Here is a 10,855-nt window from a genome sequence, read left to right on the forward strand (position 1 = left end):
CACAGTAGCTGCTGGTGCCATCACGGGGAGAGCACTCAGGGAGAACAAGGAGCCCTGGCTTTCCCACCAGAAGCTCAGCCAGCTCCTGCCATGCCTCCCAGGCTCACTGGGAAGCTGCTTTCGTATGACACTGCATGCCATGCATATGGGGGACCATCACCGGAGAAGTCCCCGTGTTCACTTCTCTTTCGCTTAATCCAGTGAACAATTTTCTCTTCTATTATTTTATTCTATTTCATTCTTTCATCGTTTTAACTTGAGTTTCCCAGGAGCTACCAGAAAGCAGGTGAAAGTGATCGTGATGAAGACGTGAGGCATCCTTAACCCTGGTGTCACCCTGCTGCCATTCCCACATGCGTGAGCCCATGACTAAAGGACATCTAAGTTACTCAAGACACACCTAAGTTGCTTGGCTCCTTTCTAAATACTTTTTACAGCTGCCCTCCCCACCCTGCTGAGGAAATCGCACCCGAGGAAAGCAGAGTGCCTCTGCCATGCCCAAGTAGAGCTGGAGAGAGCTGATGCTAAAGGGACCCATTTTCCTCATCAAAAAATAGCGGAAGGAAAAGCAAGGGAAAGCGTGAGCTTGGCTTAAACTCAAATCTTTTTGATGAAATCCTGTAGGTGAATCAGCTAGGAACAGGGCAACTTAAAGCAGTTTTGCTGCAGACAAAGTAATATCACCACTCCCTCTTCCCTCGAGTCTCCCCCATCATGCATTCTTCTTTCACAAAACTAGAAACGAAGCAGTTTACTGCAACACTCCTGAAATCTGCAGCTCCTTGGCTGAGGCTGTCCTTGAGGTCCTTCTAGTTTTTTTTCTCAGGGGTATAAATGAAGGTTTTTGTCCTTGGTAGATGGGTTCCAGATGGACACTGGCCAAGATTCAGATCCCAAGATTCATCTCCCAGATCCCTACACCAAAAATTTAGAGGTCAAATTCAGTTGCAGTGATCTCGGATATCACTGGGGCCAGTCGTAGAAGCCTAGGGAGCCCCAGGCTGACGCTGTTCTCCTTTCCTGGCTCTTTGTGGACATCTCAGATACTTCGGACACCACTAGGGAGCTGAGCGTGGGCTGCTGAGACTTGCCTTCAAGCTCTGTGATGGAGAGCCATCAGTGTTGGCATGAGTTGAAGACCTCCATGGACTGAAATATCCCAAGAGGTGGAACAAGGTGGAATTTGCTCTCCCCTGCTGCACTGCCTATGGAGGTACTCATGTGTCAGGCAGCAAGAATGGAGCATGGGATCCAGGGAAACCTTCTTGATGCCACACAGAGGGCCACCGTGGAGCGCATTGGCTTTCTGAGCAAGGGAAACCACGCTGGCATGGGACAATGCAGGGGAGGCTGCGGGGGCTGCCAGCATGCTCATGAATGCAGGGCTGAAGGTCAGCCCTGGTCAGAGAGCTGCTCCCAGCTCTTTGTGCATTGTCTACAAAGCAAATGCCTTGTTCAAACATGCTCCTCCATTGGCAAACAGGAAAAGAAAAGCAATAAAATAATGCTGCTTGGGGCTGGGAGTGGAGCGCTGCTATGGATCTGCAGAGCTGAGCTAGGGGGAAAGGCAGCAAATGAGAGCAAGCCCCTTGTGGTGGAAGGAGCTGGGATGTCCTCTTCTCTTTGCATGTCATCCCTCCTGTAGCTTGCAGAGTTGCAAAACTACAAAAAACAAGAAGAGAATGCTGTGCTGTGTGCCCCCATCTTTTGCTCTTAACCCCATGGGGAGGGGGGGGTATTAGCTGTGAGAGAGTAGGGTTTGTTGGCTCTGTCCCGTTTCTGAAGCCCTTTGGGTAGAAGTGGTGTTTTCTGTGAGCTGAGTTGGGCACTTCTTCAGCCATGTGAACCTGTTCTTGGGAAGGTGATGCCCATGCTATGAGGACCGTGAATCAGAATAATAGAATGGCTTAGACTGGAAGGGACATGAAAGACCATTAGGTTCCAACCCCCCAGTCCTGCTTCCTCATCTAAATAAGATTCATCTCGTCCAACTTCAGATCCCTGGGCTCCTTCTAGAGATGAAGGGTAGGAACAGTCCCTACCAGCCAGGATTCATCTGACTGATGTTGGTGGCAAACTCTCAATGAGATGACTTGTGTCACTCTGAGCACAGAGGTAGACTCAACAGATGTTGTCTGTTGAGGGTGAGATGTCTACACTCAGCCAGAGGAAACCCCTGTGATGCAAATCTTAATGTCTTCCCAGTGAATTCGCTTGGTAGATCATAGGGTATGATATACCATTTCCCAACCCGGAGTGTATTGGCCATGTTCCTTCCCTGTTCTTATCTTCTTTATGTATATATAATCTATACTATGCTCAAATGACTCTCCAATGAATAATTGCATTGTTGGGATTTCATTCTTCCACCATAAACTGATTCCTCCAGCTCCTGAAACATGTTATTTTAGGCTTCCTCCCATTTCAAATGGCATCTTTGGATGCCAAAAAGAGTGCTCTGATAGACGCTGGCAGAAAGCTTATAAAGGTAGGAAATACCAGATGGGAGGAGAGGAGATATATCTTTGTAGGCATTAGATTCTTGCTCTGGATCTCCATCCCCAAGGATGTCATGGGAACTTAAGTGCAGAGACACTGGATGCCAAGCAGCGTGAAGTCATGGTAAGAGTCTTCAATGTTCAACTTTTTGCTACAGTAGTAAAGAAGCAAAGGTTAAATTTGACATTTGACAGCTCTTAAAGGCTTGCTCTCCAATTGCAAGGTAGCATAAACCTCACAGAAGTCAGTGCAGTGGTGTCAGCTTGTGCCTGCTGGCTTTGTAGATAGATGTTTGAATGAATGACCTTCTATACGACACCCTCGTGTAAAAGCATCCATGCAAAGATGGATGGGATTGTGGATGAGATGTAAAAAATGGTGATGCTGGTAGCTGTCAGAAAAGGGATGGAGCCCAGAGCTGGGCTCTCCGCTCACTCCATAGGCACCTGACAGTCAGCACTTGGCTCCTCTGAAGGGGAGGAAAGCTTGGGCAGGGCAGAGAGGGAGAAATGCCTCTCCCAAAAGGATAGTGAAATCATACAATGGCTTGGGATGGGAGGGACCTCAAAAATCCTGTAGTTTCCACCCCCTGTCATGGGCAGGGTTGCCAACTGCTAGATCAGGTTGCCCACTGCCCCGTCCTTGATGACCTTGATGCCCCTCTTAGCCAAAAAACTGGCGAGCGGGCCTCTGAGCAGCAATGGAAGATGGCATTGAGGTTGAGCTTTCCAACCAGATGCCATCCCTATAAGAGCACGTCATCCTCTCTCGGTCTCGTGGGTTTCCCCTCTCTTCAATCCCTCTCCAATGATGCATATCCCACTGCATCCACTTGCTTCTTCCTTCACCCATCCCTTACTACCCTCTGTCCCGGAGCTCAGCTTCTGCCAGCAGCACCCTGTTGGCCAAAATCCCCTTCTCCCCGGGCTGTGGGCAGGGGCTGTATGTGGGGAAGCCGGGCAGAGAGGAACAGTAGCTTTTTCTCTTTCCCGGCGACGCCGACGTGGTGATCAGAGGAGCTGGCCAGAGTCCTAATGAAGATAAATGAACATCCCCTCTCCTCCGCTCCTCTGGCTTTTATTGATGGGCTGTGGGGTGAAAGGCGAGAGCCTGAATGTTCATTTAAGCAGACGTCACGAGTTTCTTTGGAGGGGAAGGTGTAAGAAAAACCGCCTTGTGCTTGAAAGTTACTCCAAGATGAGCACGCTCGCCTTTACAAGCCTTTCTCCATTCCTTCCCCATCCATCACTTCCCAGGAGCCCTTTGTAAATGCAAATTGCACTTTGATAGAAATAATGCACTGAGCCTCTATTAGTGTCTGTGTAATGGAGAGGGCTATTTTAATGCCATCATTCTTAGGGGAAGCTCCTCTGTGCCTTATTTTAGGCTGTGTATCAAAAACCAATCTGAAAACCCGCTCCTCCCCTGCTCCCTCCTGTCTGTGCCCATTGCAGGCACCGGACCCTGGACCACGGGTGCAGCAATGGAACAACCTGCATCCTGCAGACCCTACGGCCCAAGGGAGCTCCGGTTCTGATTTTTGGGGCACAATCTCACCCCCTGCATCCGTTCCTTCCCCAGCTCCCATGTGTGCTGTCTGGCTTCTTGAGTCCTGGCTGTAAATGTGTCACAGCTTGGTGAGTTGCTCCGATGATTTGCGGAGCAGCCCCCACCATCCCTGGTGTGTTTCTGTGCCCAGCACGCTGACTTTCTCATGTCCCAGGCTGATCTCTCCCTCCCAGAGTGTGGAGCAGCCGCTCCAGTGCTGAAAGCAGTTTAAGCTGCTTTTAAAAAAGAATAAATATAGTTTAAGCTATTGGGATCCCTCTCCACACACACTCTGGGAGGTCAGAACAAAACTGCTTTGAATGGTTTAAAAGCAAATCTGAGTCTTCATTCATCTTCATTAATGAGATATTTAACAAGTTCCTTTTAATAACTTCTTGATGTGTATGCCAAATGGTGGGGGGGGAGGAATAAAGGACAATAACCAACACAAACATATTTGGGTCTCATTTTTTTTTGCTCAGAAAGGCCGTTATTTTGGTTGCATTTTCTCCTTCAAAGGCTATTCTATTCCTAAATGCTGCTTTCCCTTGGTATCATCTCACCCCTAGGAGCAGTGCAGGGTCCTTCTTGCATCCCCCGGGAGCAGCGTGGAGTGGGTAGGGAGGTGCCAGTGCCATCACCTTGGGACATAAGCAGCATCCTCTGGGGATGCTCCGTGGATTGGGTTCTCTGCCTCCTCCTACCTCATCAGTTTGACTCCTGCTGGGTGCTGGATTGGTTCCCCTTTCTGCAAGCCAAAGCAACTCAGTGGTGTGCAGATCATAGAATCATTTGATTTCAAAGGGATCGTTAAAGGTCCTCCTGTCCAACTCTAAAGGACTGAAGTCCCTTCCCAAACCGACTTCAAGGATGTGCTCCTTGCGCACCTTCCCAATGGAGACGGACTCTTACATGCCAGCCAAAAGCCCTTTGCGTGCCACAGAGCAGCTCCTCCAAACTCTTGGGTGGGAGCGGCCCCTTTTTGGGGGTCCTCAGCTCTCAGCAAGAAAGATACACGGAGAGAAAGCTCCTTTCATAAATCACAACAAAGGGAGGAAATACAGAAAGTGGAGGGGGGACTTTCCTGTTTCTCGAGGAGCAGAAGAGGAATGGGGAAGGCAGCGCTGTTAAAGTGAAATCCCCAACTGGAATGAAAAAAGGCAAAGAAATTAAAGACAGATTTGTTCCCCTGGGCTGGAGGAAGGAGGATCCCTTTTGGTTTGTTCCTCCTTTCTTGTTTCATTTAAAGACAGGAGATCAGTTGCGGGGCTTAATGAGAACCGCCTATGGTGAGAGGTAGGCAATGCGGAGTGGGGCCGACCCAGTGCTGTGAGCATCACTCTCCATCCCCGTCCCTTGCAGCCACTTGGGGAACGTTGTGGATCGCTGCCACCATCCATCCTCCCTGCTCCATGGATGTGATTGACACAGATAAAATCCCTGAGCTCCAATTGATGGGGTCAAGTGGGGCTGGTGCAGCTCCAGATTTGATGCAGTCCTACTGTTGGTTAGGGGAGATGGTCCAGAGTGGTGTGCCTACCTTGGTTCCAGATGCAGGATTTTGGAGGCACAGATTTTGTAGAATCATAGAATCATTAAGGTTGGAAAAGACCTCTGAGATCACCAAGCCCAAGCCCAACCCATCCCACCATGCCCACTGACCATGTCCCTCAGTGCCACGTCTCTATGGTTCTTGGACACCTCCAGCAATGGTGACTCCACCACTCCCTGGGCAGCCTGTGCCAATGCCTGACCACTCTTTCAGAGAAGAATTCTTTCCTGATATCCAACCAGACCCTCCACAGGTGCAACTTGAGGCCATCACCTCTCCTCCAGACCTTGGGGACACGTCATGCACACAGGAGCTAAGCCAGACTCAGTGGGGTGCTACTGGGATGTCCCCCTGGGGAGGTCCTGCTGGGGACATCCCAGAAAGCATCATCCCATGGGGATGGAAGATGCTGGCAGGAGGGAAAGCAACAGATCTGCCCTTTGCTTGTGAATCTCATGCCAAAATAGGTGCCTCTATTCCCCCTAGAATGGGTGTCCAACTTTTTGGCTTGCCTGGACCACACTGAGTGAGGAGGAATTGTCTTTCTCCATTTATATTTGAGGGACATGGTTAGTGGGCAGGGGGGTGATGGGTTGACAGTTGGACTTGATGGTCTTAGAGGTCTTTTCCCACCTTAACGATTCTATGATATAACATATGTAATATAGTTAATGCATCTAAGTAACAAAACCTTCGTTTTTTAAAAATTATTTTTTTTTTAAACCTTGAAAAAAAAGAGGGCAACAAAAACATAAAGCTAGCAGGTTGGAGGCTTACGCCCTAGGGTTTAAAACCCCATCACCCATGGTAAGGATGCGGTGAGGGGATACAGTGCTCTCCTCCAGAATGGCCACAGGTTGGTGGGTGGCAGTGCATGGAAGAGGAGCAGTGTGGGGCCGTGGCCATGCATGGCAGAGCCACCCGGATCAGCGCAGCATCCCTGGGGATGCCTCCTCTTACAGAGCAAATTATTTCCCCATCACTCGATCGCTCCCAACCCGGCTGCATCCCTGGAGCTTCCACAGCAGAGGAGGGTGCGGGGAGAGGGGCAGCGTGGAGCCCTGCTGGGGGCTGTCCATGGGTGCAAATGGGCTTTTGGCTGCTGGGTCACTCTGTGGCATTTTGTGCTCTTTGCCATAACTCTTCACATGCCCGGCGTTGATGGAGAGGGGACACACAGGTGCTGGCTCACACCATAATGTTAACCACTTCCTCCCCACGCTGCTTGCCAGCAGAGATGGCTTCACCCAGGCCTCCAAAAACCCTTAGTGAAGGTTTCCCTGGGGCCTCAGAATCCTGGGCTGAAGAATGGCACAGGTTGGCCAGAGAGGTGGTGGTGTCCCATTCCTGGACACGCTCAAGGTCGGGCTGGATGGGGCTGTGAGCACCTGATGGAGCTGTGGGTGTCCCTGTTCATTGCAGAGAGTGGGACCAGATGGCCTTTAAGGGTCTCTTCCAACTCAAACCATTCTGAGTCTTTGATTCCGCAATTCTGCCTAGGGAAGTTGTGGATGCCCCATCCCTGAAGGTGTTCAAGGTCAGTGTGGATGGAGTTCTGGGCATCCTGAGCTGGTGGGTGGCAACCAGTCCTCAGTAGAGGCATTGGGACTGGATGATCTTTGAGGCCCCTTCCAACCCGAGCCATCCTACGATTCTATGATTGGGGGACGCCTTCCTGGCAACTCAGCAATCCCAAATGCAGACTAGAGAAACGGGGCAGAGGGAGGTGGAGAAATACTCAGAGCCAGCGTTTCCCCATAAATGAGACACCAACGTACACTATGAGCAGAAGTGTGGCCCTCACGGTCCCACAGAAACAGACCGAAAGATCCAGGCTGCAATGGGGTGATGCATTTTTGCAAGAAAATAAGCAGAGCTGCAGAGCTTCATCCCACGTGTCCTTAAGAGAAGTGGGAAACTTCCCCAAATTTCCCCAAGCCCGAAATACCAGTTTCTGAAAAATGCTTTCTTCCTCTTCCCCGCTACCTCTCCTCTCTCGCAACCTCCCCTCCCATTTTCTGGTCCTGGAGGTGCTGAAGAGAACATCATCCCTTCCTCCCATGTTGCTGGAAAGAAGCAGAATGTAAATTACTCAATTCTGATGGGGGGGAAAGAAAAAGGTGGTCAGTGGAATTCACTTTTTTTTTTTTTTCTTTGGGGGCTGGGAATAGCATCCTGCAGCCCTGTGCACTGAGCACCCAGGGTCCAGGTGGTGGCAATAACCCTGCAGCAAAAAGGGTGGCCCCATCCCGGGGTATTTTCCTTCATTTCAGGCTCCTCTGCTTGGAGAGGTGCGAATGCTGCAGGTGGGGAGGGGTGGGGCCAGGGGGGTGTCCCTCATCTCAGGTGGGTGCCCAAAATGTCGGGTGCTCCAACCACCAGCAGCACCCCAACGCCGAACCAGAGATGAGTTCTGCCATTGGGCCACAAATAAGAAATAGAGAGAGAGAGAGAAAGAAAAAAAAAAAATGGAAAGAAAATGGGCCACCATCCTGGATTGGGGGCAAAAATGACGAAGTAATAAAATATATAAAGAGAAAGGGAATAAACGGAGCTTTTCTAGAAAGCCCAATTTCTAGAAAAACTCCTGCACCCGGGGACACAATGAGCCCCACGCGGCGCTTCCTCCCGTTCCTGTGGCGGATGTGTTTCTCATTTGGGCTTTGTTTTGTTTTCTTTCTTTTCATTTCCCCCTCCCTTTCCCCTTGCCCCGCTCTGCCTGGCGGGATGCAGCCAACGGCCCAATGGACGGACAACGGATGGACAACGGGACGCGGCCGCCGGTTCCATCCCTAACACAGGTTTCGGACGAGCGTGCCCTCCAAGCCGCGGTGTTTTGCATTAAAAGCTCCGGGGATGGATGGCGTTGCAGCAGCATCTTCAAAGTCTCATCGCTTTCAAACACAGCCGTGCACACATGTGCCCCTCCCTCGCGGCCGTCCCTGTCTCGCATTACGCTGGCATTTTCTTTGGGGATGAATGGGGGAGAGACTCCGGCGTAGTTTATTTTCCTTCCGAGCGGGGTAAGATGTTTCTCGTTATGCCTTTTTAATTCTCTAAAAGGCTGCGTGGCACGGAGAAGAATAGAGGCTGCCTTCTTGCCGTGATGCAAAACTCCCTCGCAGCGCAGCCCACCCTTCCCAGCAGTGAGCTGCTGCTTGCGGAGCAGCGGGGCAGGGGGAAGCCGGGTGGTTTTCCAAAGGGAAGTGATTTAGGTGAAGGGTTTTGCTGGACCAGAGGAAGTTTGCTGGGGAAAAAAAAGAAATGGCAAGCAGGGGCTGCGGGGTTGCGTTTCAGAAAGGCTCCTACAGAGGATTTTGGGGTTGGAGGTACGAGGAGGGGAGAGAAAATAGGAAACAATCCAGAAAGTGAGGAAGGAAAAAGGGGAGAGCGTTCAGGAAAAGCGTCGCGGTATCGATTTCAAACCAGGAGGCACTAAGCAAAGACCTTCGGAAGTTGAGAATTATTACTGAGTATATGGGAAATATCGCCAGCTTGAATCCCTGAATCCCTGCTCATTCCAGCCAGCAAGGAGCCGAAATCTTTCTGTTTTCACACGGGGGAGGAGAGAACGTGCAAAACGAGAAAGAGGAGCCCAAAGGCACATCCCCCATGGGGATGCTGCTGGGGGTTGGGGTTTGGGATGCTCCTCGCGACGAGGGGCCCCAAAGCCTTTGGGCTGGGAAGGATTTGGGGTGGGAGAGGAACGGGGACAGGTGGCACAGTGCACCTGTGGGCAGGAGGATGGGTGCGGGTCGGTGAGCGGAGGGATGAGGAGCATCTCCTCAATGGGCGCGTGGAGCTTTGGCCCTACGGATGAGCGGACCCCGACGCCCTCCTCCTTGCTTTATAACGCGTCATAAAAGGGTGTTTTCTTTTTTTTTCAGCTGCGTATTTCCGTAGCCACCGTCTGTAATAAAGCCTGGAGCCGGCCCAAGCCGCGTTTCTATTCCTTGGGTGCGCACAAAAAGGGGAATATCGAAATGATCTCGTTTCTGTCTCTCTCCAGTCTCATATCGAACAAAGGGCGGATGGGAACAAGAAAGGAAGGGAAAAAAAAAGCATCACCTGTTCCCATCCAGCCTTAGCGAGATCGCGGTCATTATCTCGGCAGCCTCACATTTCTAAAGGGGCTTCGTTTGTCTTTTCAAACACTGGCATCTTGTTAAGAAGCGGAGGGGAAATCGCCGATTCGCTCCGTTCCCCCCCAAAACGAGTGGCCGTGCCGCTGCCGTCCCCGCAAGCCCCGGCTTTAACACCTGGGAAAAGAAAGTGGGAAGGAAATCGAAGCCACCCAAAGAGAAATAAAGGCGCCGCGGGCGAAGGGCCCCGAGCCCGCTTCTCCCGATGGCGTTTCTCCATCTGACAAAAGCCTTTGGTTTTCCGTCATTCTTTTCATCTCCTCGATGGCTCCCCAATTGTCAAAGCCTTCAAGAAAACGCACTTTAGCTCTTTTGTCGCCCGGCGTAATTCGATAAACGCGTCGCGGAAACGTTCAGGTTTTTGGGGGGGAGGCGAAGGGGGACAAAAAAAAAAAGAGCAAGGAAAAGAGGGGAAAAAGAAAAACAAAACAACCCCAAACCAACGCACGAGCGATGGAGGGGAGACGGTGTTTGAGAAAAAAAAGAAAAAAGAAAAAAAAAGAAATAAAACCGAGGAGCGCGGAGAGGGAGGCGCGGAGCGGAGGGGTTCCCGGCGGGCGCTCGGGGGGCGCGGAGGACGCTCTCCGTTGTCATCCTCCCTTCGGTGCTTCTGAATACCGATTTCAGGCAGCACCCTGTGGGCGGGGACCACCCCCAGCTCCCTTGGCTATAAAGCTCTGCGGGTTCCCCGCTTGCAGCGGGACGGGGAGGAGGGCAGCGCCCCGAATCGGGCCGGCCTTCGAGGTGCGGTAAGTGGCCCAAAAGCCAAGAACCCAACCCTTCGCTCTCAGCCCAAGCTTCCCCTTCTGCTGCTCACCTTATTGAAACGAAGCGCGGGCGTGATTTCTGGGAGATGGGGGTGGGGGGTTTCCACGCGGGCGTCCAGGTGGTGGCTCAGCGGTTAGGATGCGGTGGCCCACGGCATCGGAGCGACAAAAACGAGCTCGAAAAGCTCTCGGTGCTGTCTCTCAAAGGAGAGAGCGTTGACGCCCGCGAGGAACGCAGCCCACGAGATGTAGCGAGGATAAATCTAGGAGCAGCAAGAAATCCCATCTGCATTCACGGGGCTCGAAAAACCGAGCTGATCCGGGAGAAGATTTGGGTTCTTTTGGGG

This window comes from Numida meleagris, chromosome 4 (assembly GCF_002078875.1).
Source record: "Numida meleagris isolate 19003 breed g44 Domestic line chromosome 4, NumMel1.0, whole genome shotgun sequence".
Lineage (NCBI taxonomy): Eukaryota > Metazoa > Chordata > Aves > Galliformes > Numididae > Numida > Numida meleagris.